General features: G+C 40.0%; 2 long non-coding RNA genes across 2 annotated transcripts; both read right to left on the bottom strand.

The window, feature by feature from the left end:
• Window positions 1–3,645: 3,645 nt before the first annotated feature.
• Window positions 3,646–4,155, bottom strand: LOC148045449 (uncharacterized). The gene is made up of 2 exons (XR_015696581.1): window positions 4,079–4,155; window positions 3,646–3,972 (listed from the first exon to the last, which is right to left on the bottom strand). It is a non-coding gene; the product is annotated as an uncharacterized LOC148045449 (long non-coding RNA).
• A 1,911-nt stretch (window positions 4,156–6,066) lies between these two features.
• LOC148045448 (uncharacterized) lies at window positions 6,067–6,579 on the bottom strand. Its single transcript, XR_015696580.1, has 3 exons — window positions 6,536–6,579; window positions 6,267–6,340; window positions 6,067–6,162 (listed from the first exon to the last, which is right to left on the bottom strand). It is a non-coding gene; the product is annotated as an uncharacterized LOC148045448 (long non-coding RNA).
• Window positions 6,580–14,569: the final 7,990 nt, after the last annotated feature.

The raw sequence follows: 14,569 nt of genomic DNA, 5'->3' as shown, positions 1-14,569 counted from the left end.
TCTTTCATCCCTCTGCTGTGGCTCCCTGTCACCGGTCGGCTCGACAATTAGTAGAGTTTTCGGTTAGGATAGGTAGAGGAAAAAGGACACCATGCTAGGAGGAGACTCTATGGTGGGGGAACCGGATTTCCGGTCAGCTCCAGAAGTGAATAGTGGGCTTCCGGTTAGGACCTTTGTGGCTCTTTGAGTGTTTAAGGTTGCTGGCCCCTGCTCTAGATTAATCTCCTAAATCATATTCTAATTTAGTAGTATCACATAGATTTTTCATTAATGTCAGAGTATGCGATACTCTAAATGAATGTGACAAATTTTATGAATGTGTGGAAACAGATCTCAATGGCACTGAATAATTTAATAACAGAAGCTTCCCTCAAGAAAAAGAAATAGACACATAGGAATTGAAATATTTGTTTAAAATGCACGTTAACACCTGGATCCTACAAAAGAAAGTTGTAGTATATGCTTCAAATGTTCTGAAGCATTCCTTCCAAGCATATTCCACACATACTACCATGTTTCAACTGTCACTCTGAATATTATTTTTTAAAATGTACTTGCTCATAAAATTTGGGATATCGGAAACTTAAAAAGGAATTGTAAGAAATTCTTACAATTTCTCTTTTAAAAAAAAAGGAAACGATGGCATTTTGGATTTTCTCCAAACATGCTGACATCTTCCTCATTTTAGTTTTAGTTAAAACCTTGGTAATGGTAACTGAATTCTCTGTTAAGTGTAAATTACATCCAATTTTTTACTAATGGTCTCAAAACAAGCTATGGTTTGCTAGTTTCATCTTGCATACTACTTCCACTATTGAATTCTACTTCTCTTAAGCTGAAGAGGATGTAGGGATTCATCATAATCAACGCATCTATTTTTATCCAAAGTCAATACAGGACTAAAAGTTTTAAGTTCCTTTTCCAACAGATGTTTTTTTCAGGACTGTTCTCATTATTCTACATTTTCTGATACAGATTTTAGTTTTACTGCTAAATAAGTGAGTTGTCATTTTTTCTGCTTATGTTTTTTATACTTGCTTTCATAATGAGATATAAAAGTATCAGCTTGTAAAAAAAGAATATCACTTATTCTATTTTTCTCCTCTCTTTCTTTTGTGGGAAGTTATCATCCAGCCCTCTCCCAGAAAAAATGAAATATCCTAGGAAATATTGAAAAGGCAGAATATTTATCTGGATGTGAGGAGAAAGAAACATGTTTTAAAAGACAGAATAGTTGCCTGAAGCTTCCTGCCCATCCCCACTGTTAATGGACCAAGCTTAAGGTGACCAGATTTTCAGATTGGTAAAGAGGGACACCTTTGACCCGGGGGGGGGGGTCCTTGATTAAAAATTTTATACGAAGCAACAAAAATTTTCATATAACGCAAAAATAGTATTGTAATATTTTTTTTATTTCAACATAACTACAATTTACAAATATAAATTGTAACTGTTGCCAAACATCAAAATTTTGATCACGTGACCATGAGGATGCTGCAATGGTCGCTAAATGTGAAAATGGTCGCTAAGTGTGAAAATGGTCATCAGTTACTTTTTTCAATGCCATTGTAACTTTGGTCACTAAGCCCATTATACCACCTTTCTTGCCACAGTTCTTAAGTGAATGATAAGTTAGTAACATAAGTGAATCTGGTTTCCCCATTTGACTTTGGCAAAAGGTGATTATATGACCCCAGGACACTGAAACCATCATAAATACGAATCTGTTGCCAAACATCAAAATTTTGATCACGTGACCATGAAGATTCTGCAATGGTCGGTAAGTGTGAAAAATGGTTGCTAAGTGTGAAAAATGGTCGCTAAGTGTGAAAAATGGTAATCAGTAACTTTGGTCACTAAATGAACTGTTTGAAGGCTAAAGCTAGCTTGCATTATAATGCCTTATGCTAGTTACATTTTCAAGAGAGAGAAGCTAAATTCCTTATTAGAATTGAAATAGAAATGAATAGAGTAGAGTAGAGTAGAGTAGAGTAGAATAGAATAGAATAGAATAGAATAGAATAGTTTATTAGCCAAGTATGATTGGACACACAAGGAATTTGTCTTTGGTGAATATGCTCTCAGTGTACATAAAGAAAAATAAAATAGAATATATTCATCAAGAATCAGAAGCTACAACACTTGATGATAGTGTCTCTCTCTCTCTCTCTCTCTCTCTCACACACACACACACACACACACACACACACACACACATTCCTCCTCTGGATTCACTGAGCTTTTAAAAATTCCCCCTCCTGTGCAAACACTCCAGCCTCTCTCTCTCTCTCTCTCACACACACACACTCCTCCTCTGGATTCACTGGGCCTTTATAAATTCCACCTCCTGTGCAAACACTCCAGCCTCTCTCTCTCTTTCTCTCTCTCTCTCTCTCTCTCTCTCTCTCTCTCTCTCTCTCTCTCTCTCTCTCTCTCTCTCTCTCAGACACACACACACACACACACTCCTCCTCTGGATTCACTGGGCCTTTATAAATTCCACCTCTTGTGCAAACACTCCAGCCTCTCTCTCTCTCACACACACACACACACACAGACACACATACACTCTCCTCCTCTGGATTCACTGGGCCTTTATAAATTCTACCTCCTGTGCAAACACTCCAGCCTCTCTCTCTCTCTCTCACACACACACACACACACACACACTCCTCCTCTGGATTCACTGGGCCTTTAAAAATTCCCCCTCCTGTGCAAACACTCCTGCATACTCTTTCTCCCCTCTTTCTGGATTCGCTCTGAAGTTTTTAAAATTACCTCTTCTGTAGAGACCAGGTTATCAGCCACGTGAGACATAGGCAAAGGCGAAATGGAGACTCGAGTCAGCAGCATGCTTAAACTTTTCCACCCAGCCCGCTCACTGATTGGCTGAAGTCCAGGCCCAATCAGTGAGTGGCAGGCTGGGCTGCCTTAGACTTAGTGTGGATGGGCGGGGGAGGAGCAACAGCAGATGGGAGGGGGAGCGAGCAAGCTATAAAAGCGGGACTTTTTGAAAACTGCCCGGGACCTGGGACAAATTGTAGAAAAGCATGCTTGTCACACTGAAAGCGGGACGTCTGGTCACCTTATGATAACGTGGCTGACGGAGAAACATGCAGGGATGTTTCCTCATGGGCCTATATGCCATTAACTGGTGGAAAGCAGATAAAGTAGTTTCTTTCCTTCTGGCCAGTGAATTTGATGGCAGGAAGGATATGAGTCCCATTGTACTTATCCTGGCCAAGAGTGCCAACCTCCCCTGATAATTAGATTATCAACTAATTCTCCACCATATCTCTCTCTTTCTCTTTCTCTGTCTCTCTCTCTCTCCCCCTCTATGCTCCCTCTTCCTCCCTCTCTCCTTTCTCTCTCTCTCCCCCCTCCCTCTGCCCTCTCTCTCTTTTCTCTCTTTCTCTCTTTCTCCCCCCTCCATTATCTGGACTCGCAACAGTTTCTAGATTAATGGTATATGCTAAAAAATTAGCCTTACTTTTCCTTCTCAGATGAACATGAGACTTACTGAGAAGGAAATAACCAGAAATCTTCACACCTTTCACAAGAAGATGCACAGTCCTGGTTATCCCTGTTTGGATTAAGCCATTGCAGAGGATGTTAGAGTGAGTGAATGGATGAGACAGACTCAGGTTTTAGTGACAACAACAACTCTTTATTAGCAACTATTTACAAATTTAGCGCTGGCCCGTTTGACAGATAGTCCTTTTATAGGAAGCTGTCAAATTCTGTGCCATCTTCTCAGGCAGAGCCTGAAAAAGATGAAACAAACATTTTGGAACAAAGTAGAGAATCATCAATTGAAACACATCTATTTCTCTACAAAGAACCGAAGGACAAATCTCACAGTCTGGGTCTTCCCCTGATGCTTAGGGCTATGAGATCAGTACAGATGGTGTCAATGGCCTGATCACGAGCCCTTGCCAGTTGCCGATTAATGGCTGCCTCTTTTGAGATCTTCTGTAAAAAAAATGGATGAAATACAATCAAAATCAACTTTTAATGCATTATAAAATCTCGCTTAAAGAGATTGTTCTAATTTCTTATTATCATGTACAATACTTACAGTCTTCATTCTTCTTATGGATTTCTGGAATTTCTCCAGTTGGTCTCTTAGGTCCTCCTCTCTGTCAGCATCTTCTGGCAAAAAGATAACAAAGAAACTAGAACATCTACAGTCAAACTTAACTAGAAATAAATCTCTTTTATTTTTCAAATGAAAATTGTTGTGTTCCACCAGATGCGGCCAGCAGATGGCGCTGTGTGAAATGCCTCTGATTGGTCCAGATGCGCCTACCAGCCAGCGGAGAAAAAACAAATCTCCCATTTGTTCCCCGTCTGACAGCTACAAGTATAAATAGCTATAAGACGGGATTCGTCTCTCTGTTCTGTCTATAGTGGTTCCTGTTTACTTGCATTGCTGCCTCCTCAGGTATTGATGCCTCAAAACATAAAACTGGCGATGAGGCCTGGCGAAACAGATCCCCACCAAGTGCCACCTATGGCTACTGCTACAATTTTCTCTCCTTTCCGCCCTGAGGCTGAATCATGGGACGCGTTCCTTGAACGCTTCGAATGCTTTCTTTTAGCCCATGATCTCACCAGCCTATCTCTTGACAGGAAATGGGGCGGTTTTTTTGAATTACTGTGGTCCCGAGATATTTGCTACTGCTAGGGCGCTGTCTTTGCCTACTCCGGTCCACACTATGCTGTGGGATCTCCTCTTAGCTAAACTTAAAACCCACTACAAGCCAGCTCCGTCCCACTTTTTTCCGCCGCTGTATCCAAGCTGAGGGACAATCCATCAGGCACTATGTGGCTGCGCTCAGGGCTGCTGCCATAAACTGCAAATTCACAGATCTCGATGAGGCCCTGCTCGAGCAGTTCATCTATGGCCTCAGAGATCTCAACCTCCACAGCTGCATCCTCAGAGCCGTCAGCTCTGTGCTGACCCTCAAGATTGCGAGATGGCAGACCAGTCCACGCCTGACTTCCGCCATTTTCCTCAGCCTACAGCCCCGCAATTTCCTGCCTCTGCTGTAAATCACCAGCAAGACTCTGACTTTTGTAAGTCAGAGTTGGACCTGGCCATCGATTGCCTGCAATCCCTGTTTCACAAAAACGGTTGCGTTTGCCTCAGCTGCAGAGGCCGCCATCTCCATTCTTCCTGCAGGTTCCGCTCCGCTGCCTGCTGTAAATGCGGCAAGAAAGGCCATTTGACCTCCATTTGCCGTTCTACCCTTTCTGAACCTCGAGTATCTGACCTGCCGGCACCTTTCACTCCCCTGAGCCCCCTAGGGCCTTTCTGGTGGGGGAGGGGGTTTTCTCCCAAAATTTTGCGGGTGACGCAAAATGGTTGCCCAGTCACATTGCTGAGATAACGGGGCCCTGTTCTTACAGGGTCCTCCTCGGCGATGGGAGACATTGGCGATGTAAACCAACTCTGTCGGCGGAACTTGGAGAGACCCAAGAACCACCCAGCCACGCAGGGACAAACAGGTCCTACCAACGCTTCCTGCCGGCCAGACACTCCAAGAAATTCTAGCTCCGAGTCCGCGCCACCCGTTACATTCTCGTTGGTTGCCTTACTTTGGAATCTGGTGCCATGTTCGGGGTTGGGCTTCCAGCACAGCTCTTGTTGCCAATACGGCAGCACGATGGTTCCGGCACTCCTCCTCCTTCGGCGACGGCAACACCTTTGGAAAGAAGATCACAGCACGTGTGCAGATGCCCCGGATATCTCTGCGACTACGCTCATGTTCATTTCAGGGGAAAGGGGTGTTGTGTTCCACCAGATGCGGCCAGCAGATGGCACTGTGTGAAACGCCTCTGATTGGTCCAGATGCGTCTGCGGCCGGCGGGAGAAAAGCAGATCTCCCATTGGTTCCCCATCTGACAGCTACAAATATAAATAGCTGTCAGACGGGGTTTGTCTCTCTGTTCTGTCTATAGTGGTTCCTGTTAATAAACGTTTACTTGCATTGCTGCCTCCTCAGTTATTGACGCCTCAGAACATAAAAAAAATAATTAAAATGTCAAGTAAAAATGATACTTACTTTCTAGATTTTGTTTTATTTTTCTCTCCAGCTCTTTGTTTAGTTTTATATACAGGGTCATTTTTGTCCCCAGATAGTTGTTCTCATCTTCCAACTAAGATGCAGAAATTATAAGAAGCAAATATCAGTAATACAATATAAATACATGAACAAAAAGAGGAGCTTGAAACAACATTGTAAGGGAAATGAATGACTTACAGCTTGTATTAGAAGATCTTGTTCCTCCAGCTCCCTTTCATACCTCAACAAGAGTTCTTCTCTCTGTTTCTTTTCTGCATTTTAATGGAAAAACACTTGTGCTATTAAACAATATTCACAAAAGACATGACATATCAGCCCACCAAGAACACTGAGATTCAAGAATGGCCATTAAATAGGAAGGGTCAGGTATGATGCAGAGGGAGGATTGCATTGTATCCCCACTCCTGCTACAGGTTCTCACACAAACAAAATAGTTGGTTACTTACTTTGGTCTCTTTGGTATTTTTGGTATTTCTGCAAATAGACCTGCCAAAAGAAGACATTTTCAACACCTGAGGACAAACCAACTGGAGGAGGCAAATTTACTGAGTATTATAAATCATAGTGTGGATACAGTCACACTGGGTGCAATTACTTGTTGATTGTCTTTTTTGCACAATGTGTATATGTTATGTTCATGTGCCTCTTGATGGCCAGTTTGTCAGAGTGCCAGGCTTCCAGGAATTCTCTCATGTTTTTGGACTTGGCTTGGTCTAAGATGGCCAATAATATAGATGGAGAAAGGCAACCTCTGTTCTGCCCAATAAGATTGTGCAACATTTCTAGGGCAGAAAACCCAAGCATTGCCTCATAATCTTTCTTTTTCTTATAAAACCCTGTCTCATAATTAGAGCCAAATTTAGCTCACTAGCTCAGTGCTTCTCAAGCTTGCCCACCTGAAGATGTATGGGCTTCAACTCCCAGAATTCATGCTGGTGAGAAAATTCGGGGAGTTGAAATCCACACAAATGGTCGTGGATGGGACACACTGCCCTAGTTAGTGGAGATGAGGAGAGATAGAGAGAGTGAGACCCCCCTAGTGACTATATCCATGTTTTCACTAATTTTTGTGGAAACGCAAATCAATGGTTGGCAAATGTCATCTTTCAGATTTTTTTCCTAATCTGAGAAAAATAATAATTCTGGGAAATTACACTTCCAAGGCTTTTCTTCAGATGGTCTTTTGCTGTTGAGGTCACAGCAAGTCAAGTAAAATTTGAAAAAAAAAACATATTCTGGACACAAAAAGCCACTTGATTTTTTAAAAATATACATATGGTAAAATTTCCCAATTATGGAAATTAGATTAACAGGAACAAAAGTTCCATTGGATCCTATATGCTAATCTTATTTAGAGAGCTGGAGTGAATCAGTTCAGCTAGTTCATCCACATGTCCCTCTAACTATAGCATGAATACCCTCACTAACCATTGTTAACCAACAACCCACATGACATCACCTGAATTTCACCTCTAGCCAACTGCAGGGACACCTGAAGCTGCCTTTAGTTGCTCTGCTGTCAAAGGCACTCTTCTTCCAAGATAAACCTTGCTGTACAAACAATTGACAGGGCCTCTAAAATAATGTTGATGACAACATGGTCTGAAGCTGGGATTCTCCCATCTCTAATTTAGCGTAAGGTGATTCTGGGCCTTGTAATTTCTATTTGTATGGATGTTATGCAGCTGTTTGTAAATTGTCAAGACTTCCTATGGAACCAGCAGTATAAAAGAGCTATTAAATCAGTCAGCCTGAGCCAGCTTCTATCCATCTTTCCTCCTATACATTTATCAGAGAAGACATTGTTACATGAACTGTTCTGGTTCCACTGTTGTGTATAGTGAAGTTAAATTGACAAACAACATTAGATTCAATCTCAGCTTCTTCATTTCGAGCCTAACAGCCCCAAATCCTCCGTCAGGACTGTCACCATATTCCTGGCACATCCCAGGGCACTTGGTTTGCCTCAGTGATCCTACATCCAAAACTGAGGGATGACCTAATAATCACCCACTCAGGAAGCAGCAGAATCTTTACAAGTTGCTCTCAACTTCCTACCCTGGTGAGCTTCCAGGATGTTTTGGTGAATAATACTGAAGCCCCTAGAAATTTAAAAGACCCAAGAAAGGGGCACTTCCCCGACCAGTCCTGAGCCCGTCACCCACCAGCGGCAACCAATGCTGCTTCTGCCCAAGAGGCCCATCACTTTTTCAACAATTTCCCTAAAGAAATTGCCAAAGAAGTAGATAGAATTTTGAATCCTGAACTAATCCTAGAGTTACACATTCAAGTTGGCAAGTAAAGAAATGAACAAAATGGAGGATCTCTTACTTCAAAGGCAAGGCTTCTGGCGTAGTAAAGGAACGTTTCCATCCCTAATGCCAGGAACTTAACTAAACTAATCCTAAACTAAAAATATTAAATGTAATAAATATAAATGAATAAAATAAATGAATAAAATAAGTGAATAAAATAAATAAGTAAATATAATAAATAAGTATAATAGATAGATAAGGAAATAAGTAAATAAATAAATATTGTGTGTAAAGTAATATAAGTAAACAAGTAGATTAAATAAGATATGTAAGCAAATAAGCAAGCAAATAAAGACTGAAAAGTTAAAGAAAGCCAAAATCTGATCTAAGCTACAACTAGTCAACGCGCACACAAAGTAAAACTCGTCAGTGAGCAACTTTCACTCAGCCCACCCAGAGATTTTATTTACTTCCCCTTTGTGAGCACATCTACCTCTCAGTACCATCATGAAGCATCACCTCACAAAGGAAAAGCCAAATAAAGTGATGGTCTAAATGAAGACTAATCAAGAGTTTTATTTGGTTTTCAATATTGGTGACAATGTCAGTACAAAATCCCATTGATGAGTTTGGTGGGATCAGAGGATTAGCTAACAAGAAAAATGCCATAGAAAAATTAGTGCCACTGAAGAAAGCAGGGAGATCTATGGAGAAATATGCACAATTTAGAGTGCAGAGGAGAGAATTGGAGAGATTCCTGTGCTTAACAGAGTAAACTACAGTACGGCACTTGCTCCACCATACTGTACTTGCCTTTTACTCCTGGGGGGGGGGGGGACACCTTCAAGACACAGTATTCAAACTGAATTCAGCAACAGCCCTTTATTTTCTGCCTGATCTGGTGATATACAAAGTGCAATGTGTTGCTTGGCCATTATTTACTGTGAAACGGTGTAGTTTTCTTCCTGTTTTTCTGTCCACAGCAGAACCTTTTGGATGATGAGAATAAGTGACAGAAAATCTATTACCTTTAGGGAGCATCTGTGTATTGAATATTTAAATTGAAAGTATTCCTATGATAAGCTGAGTCATGATGATGTCATTTAATCCATAAAACACACTGAATCTTAAATACAGAGGGTGCAACAATCTAGACTTGTGTTTATTAGCTAGTTTGTGGGACAAACGCAATACATTGTGGTGAGACCTCACAATAAAAATGCTGTCCAATCCACACCAAATTAGAGAAATGTGGATGACCAACGATAGCCTGAACTTTTTAAATTATTCAATTTAATAACAATTTTTTTAAGAATCATTTCTGGTGCTGAACAATAAATCTTTTGATTCTACGTTTATTTTCTTTGTCAAAAAATAAAAAATTAAGTGTTAATTTCACTGCATCTCTAATAACAAATAAAATCATTTCAAAATATCACTTGTTATTGAAAAGGCTGTAATCTAAAACATTCCAAAGGTTCAATTTTCATTCTTTGTTAAGACATCCAAGCAAAACTTCCTCTACACTTGGATGTTGCCCTTCAGTCATGGCTTGTGCGGCCTTGTGGAACCGGCAGTCATTGAGGTGTGGCTGCCGCAAGTGTAGTACAATCAGACCGTGGTGAATATGAAGTTTGGCATTTTTGAAATATGATGTCATTGCCATCGATGGCGGCTCAAGTTGAACCAATAGATTATTCTCCCCACTTCATAAATATATAGCATAGATTTTATATCAAATATGCATTTCATGAAAACACTCCATATTACTAGCTATTACTAACTGTACTCATATGATAAACTGAGTCACAATGATGCCATTATTTAATTCATATCACACATTGAATCTTAATTACACAGGCTGGGTTCATGCAACAATCTAGGCTTGTATTTCTTAGCTAGTTTGTGAGCATGTAAAACACACTCATTGTGGTGAGACTTCACAATAAAAATGATGCCCAGCCAATACCAAATTAGGAAAATCTAGATGACCAATGATAGCCTGAACAGCTTTTTAAAAAACTGAATGCAATAAATAAATAAACAAACAGACAAACCCCAACAGAAAATAATACAATTATAAAAGGGAGAAAAGTAAGAGAAGAAAGAAAAACACATGAGATACGCATTTGTAGACATGCACATTTCAATAGGTTGAAGCCATAATTCATTGCAGACATCCATAGCTGATCTATAATAATCAATTGTATGAGTCATATTTTTCTATTTTTAGTCCTGAACAGTAAATCTTTTTGACTCTGTTTTCTTTCTCTAAAAATCAAAGAAAAAGATCTAATCCAACATCTGTTGATTTTTTTGTGGGGGGGGGGGGGAATCTATTATTGGCTAAGATATGAAAGCAAAATAAAAATAAAAAAGAATTGCATGTACATCCTTAAATAATGTCATTTAAAAAAATTAAAAATCAAAAAAGGGTGGAATTTTATAAAAAGTGTATTCAAGAAGCAATTCTTCTTTTTTCCCTCCCTCCCCATTTCTTCAGCTATTAATTGTTATTTGCATATTTTAATCCTACTTTGGACATTGTTAACTCATATATGTTTGGATCATTTGAATTGTAGGAAGTGAGGTGGCTCAGTGGCTTAATGATTTTGGAGACAGTCTCAGCTCTCGTGGGTTTGAGCCCTAGATCTGTGTGGCAGAGAGAGCTCCTGTCCCTCACCTCAGCTTCTGTTGGTGGAGAGACAAGCTGGTGCTCTGTGCAGGCAGTTAGGTTCCTGATGGCTGTGACCTTTCCTGGTTGTGGTGCCCTTTTATGATGCAGCTCTAGGAAGGGAGGGAGCCTTGAGTGATGCTGCAGAAAGAGCAACTCATCTTGGACCTTGGAGGTCATCTAGTCCAACCTCCTGCTTTTTTTTAAATTTAAAAAAAGATTCTATCCAAAATACAAAATACCAGTTGCAGTTATTCACTTAAGAACTGTGGCAAGAAAGGTGGTATAGTGACCAAAGTTACAATGGCATTGAAAAAAGTGACTGATGACCATTTTTCACACTTAGCGACTATTTTCACACTTAGCGACCGTTGCAGCATCCTCATGGTCACACGATCAAAATTTTGATGTTTGGCAACAGATTCGTATTTATGATGGTTTCAGTGTCCTGAGGTCATATAATCGCCTTTTGACAAAGTCAAATGGGGAAACCAGATTCACTTATGTTACTAACTTATCAGCTGCAGTTATTCACTTAAGAACTGTGACAAGAAAGGTGGTATAGTGACCAAAGTTACAATGGCATTGAAAAAAGTGACTGATGACCATTTTCACATTCTTTGGTACTCAGCCTTCCTTCTGGTCCAACCTTCACAGCCATCCATTGCAAATGGGAAAACCACAGCCTTGACTAGATGCACTTTTGTTGGCAGGGTTATGTCTCTGCTTTTTAGGATGCTGTCTAGATTTGCCATAGCTTTCCTCCCCAGGAGCAAGCGTCTTTTAATTCCTTAGAATTGGGTATGTCTAGTTTAATGAAAAGACGGACCGAGGTATTGTATTGTGGTTGCTAATATACTTAATATACTTAATAACTCCATTTTTATTCTTTATTTTTTAATAATAATTTTCATAACAGTTGCTCCTGTTTTTGTAATTACTGTTTTATATTATTATTTTAGTGGATTGTTGTACATCCCTGAGAGTCATTTCTATTGAGATGTACAAATTTGAACAATGTATTTATTTTCATATTTAAGGAAAGGCATCATCTATAAACTAAGCAAAGGTGTAGCTTCCAAGATATGCCCTTGGGATCTTGAAGTTGGTGGGAATCTACTCAGAGATTAATTGAGGAAAGCTTAATAACAGGGAGTTCTTAACTTAAATCCACACAGAATAAAACTATTTTAATAAAACCTATGCACAATAAATAAAATATTATTTTAAAATACATTTAAAAAATAAAAGAAAAAAAAGCCAGGTCACTTACCAGCAGGCAGACATTCCAAGTCAACCCAGAATGAGCAAATTAAAATGGTGAAATAGTCCCAGGGAAATATTTTTCAAAGAAAAATAGAAGACACCATTTTTTCCCCCACACGAGCAGACCTCCAAACTCTGTGCCCCTCCCGTCCGGGAAATCCAGGAAGGAACAGTTGCTACTACTCTAGGCAGTTCTGTTTCCTGCAGCTCTATGGTGCTTGGTCATTTTTTTCTTATAAAAGTGAGTAAAAAGGGGTGTAGGGGGTCCGTTTTTTTGCTTTAACGTTTTAATATCTTCAATGAAAGTACTGAGACAGAGAGAGGGATTAGACAGAGTGTCTTTTGTCTTGCCCCGGTTAGGATTTCTTAAGCAAATCCACTGGGCTTTCAACATGAAGCCAGAAAATCGGGACTTTTTAAAAACGCAGCGGGAAATGGGAAAAATTGTTATAAAGTGTGATTGTCACGCTGAAATCAGGACGTCTGGTCACCTTAACCAAGCTAGTCCACTTTTACATAATAAAGACTTCTCCACTGCAGCTGCAGGGGGAAGGGATTAAGGAACTTTACTTAACTCTCCACATGGCATCTGAGAACTCATCCATACCTGGATTCAAAACACAGCCTAGAGAGTAGCCCCTGCATGGCCCCATGGGAGTCTGACAACCAATCAGAATACATTTTTTACACAGGAACAGGAAACAGAGAGGTGGGACTAAACAGGGTATAAAAAGCCTAGCAAGCCTCTCCTTCAGCCCTTCTCTTCTTCTCCACCAACATTGAAGCATGTGATCACCTTTTCTGTTCAGGGCTCAAGCCATGTGGCCCTGTCCAACAATAAACCATCTTTCCAAGCAGCCTCCATGTCTCCAGTGTCTTTTTCCCCACTTGGAGCTGAACCCAGAAGGACATTTCTTTCAACACTTTGATATATAATGCAAAGACATCATAAATTGTAGAATGTTGCACCTAAAATTCTAACAGGTACAATTATATTAGTCAAAAACAGCAGCCCTGACCATCTCTATGCTTCCAAGCCAAGTACATAGTGGTTTTCTTTAAATATTTAATTTGGTAGCAAGTTACTTAAATATAAATTCTTTTTTTTCCAATTAGAAGATTGCAACTGAAGATCGACTGAAGATCGACATATCTGGAACATTGCAGATGCTCCTTGAGTTATGACTGAAATAAGCCTGGCCATTTATGGTCATAGATTGTTATTGTCATAAAACAATTTTCTGATTTTTGTGATCATTTTGGCAAAAGTGTCATACAATGTGATCACATGACTTAGAATACTGCAAACTGCCATTAAGGCGGCTGTATTGTCAAGCTCCGGTCACATGAACATATGGGGAGCCCAATCATTGGTATTTCGGATCTGGTTCCTAAGTCCCTTTTTTTCAGGTAGGTCATAACTTCTAACTGTCGCAAAGCAAAGAGTTGTAAGTTGAAGACTACATGTATGGCAGGTGCAATTGTTTCTTTTGATGTTTCATTTGTGGAATGCCTTTCCAAGGCAGTGACATGCAGTGAGCTTTATGGCTGGTGAGGCAGCAAGGAGTCCAAGGAGATACCCTTTTCAGAGCTATCAACATGTAATTTGTATTTATAATTTTTGTATAGTTATAAAGTCTATATTATGAATTGAATAATATTTAATATTTACATCTAATTTGAATACTTTCCTTTCCAAAGCAAAATTATAAACTCTCTGTCTGTGTATGTACACTATATTGCCAAAAGTATTCGCTACCCACCCACATAATCAGAGTCAGTTGTGAGAGAATACTTTTGGCAATATATATAGTGTGTGTATGTGTGTGTGTGTCTAAAATCCTTATGAACCTCTTTCAGATTTCCCCTTTTCTCAGACTTGTTCTTTATTTTTTTTCCCCAAGGAAACAGGGTCGCTGCAGAAAACACGGTCATTGTATGTTAAATACATTTTCTGTAAATCAAGCGACAGCAGCAAATTCAATCACGTGACCTTCCCCACATGCTCGCAAGCAGACGAGGTGGGAATTTCCAGAATGAACAGATGGGAAGATTTCTTTTCAAGGAGAAAAGAAAAATGTTGGCCGCCGTCACGCGCCTGCGCGCTTTCCTTCCTCTCTCTCGGCCGTCAGAATCCCAAGTGGACCTAACCTAAGAGTTATACGTATAGGTTTTCTATAAAGAGCTCAGGCTCTCAAATGACAGTCTCCGAGTCCTCCATGAATGGAATGGAATGGAATGGAATAGAATAGCTTTATTGTCATTTTGAAGGTACGCTAATCAGC

This window comes from Thamnophis sirtalis, unplaced genomic scaffold, assembly GCF_051295495.1.
Source record: "Thamnophis sirtalis isolate CommonGarterSnake01/CBP01778 unplaced genomic scaffold, rThaSir2_p1.2 scaffold_5, whole genome shotgun sequence".
In the NCBI taxonomy this organism is placed as follows: domain Eukaryota; kingdom Metazoa; phylum Chordata; class Lepidosauria; order Squamata; family Natricidae; genus Thamnophis; species Thamnophis sirtalis.
The sequence above is the reverse complement of the archived record's forward strand: the minus strand, read 5'-3'. Positions and strand labels throughout refer to the sequence as shown.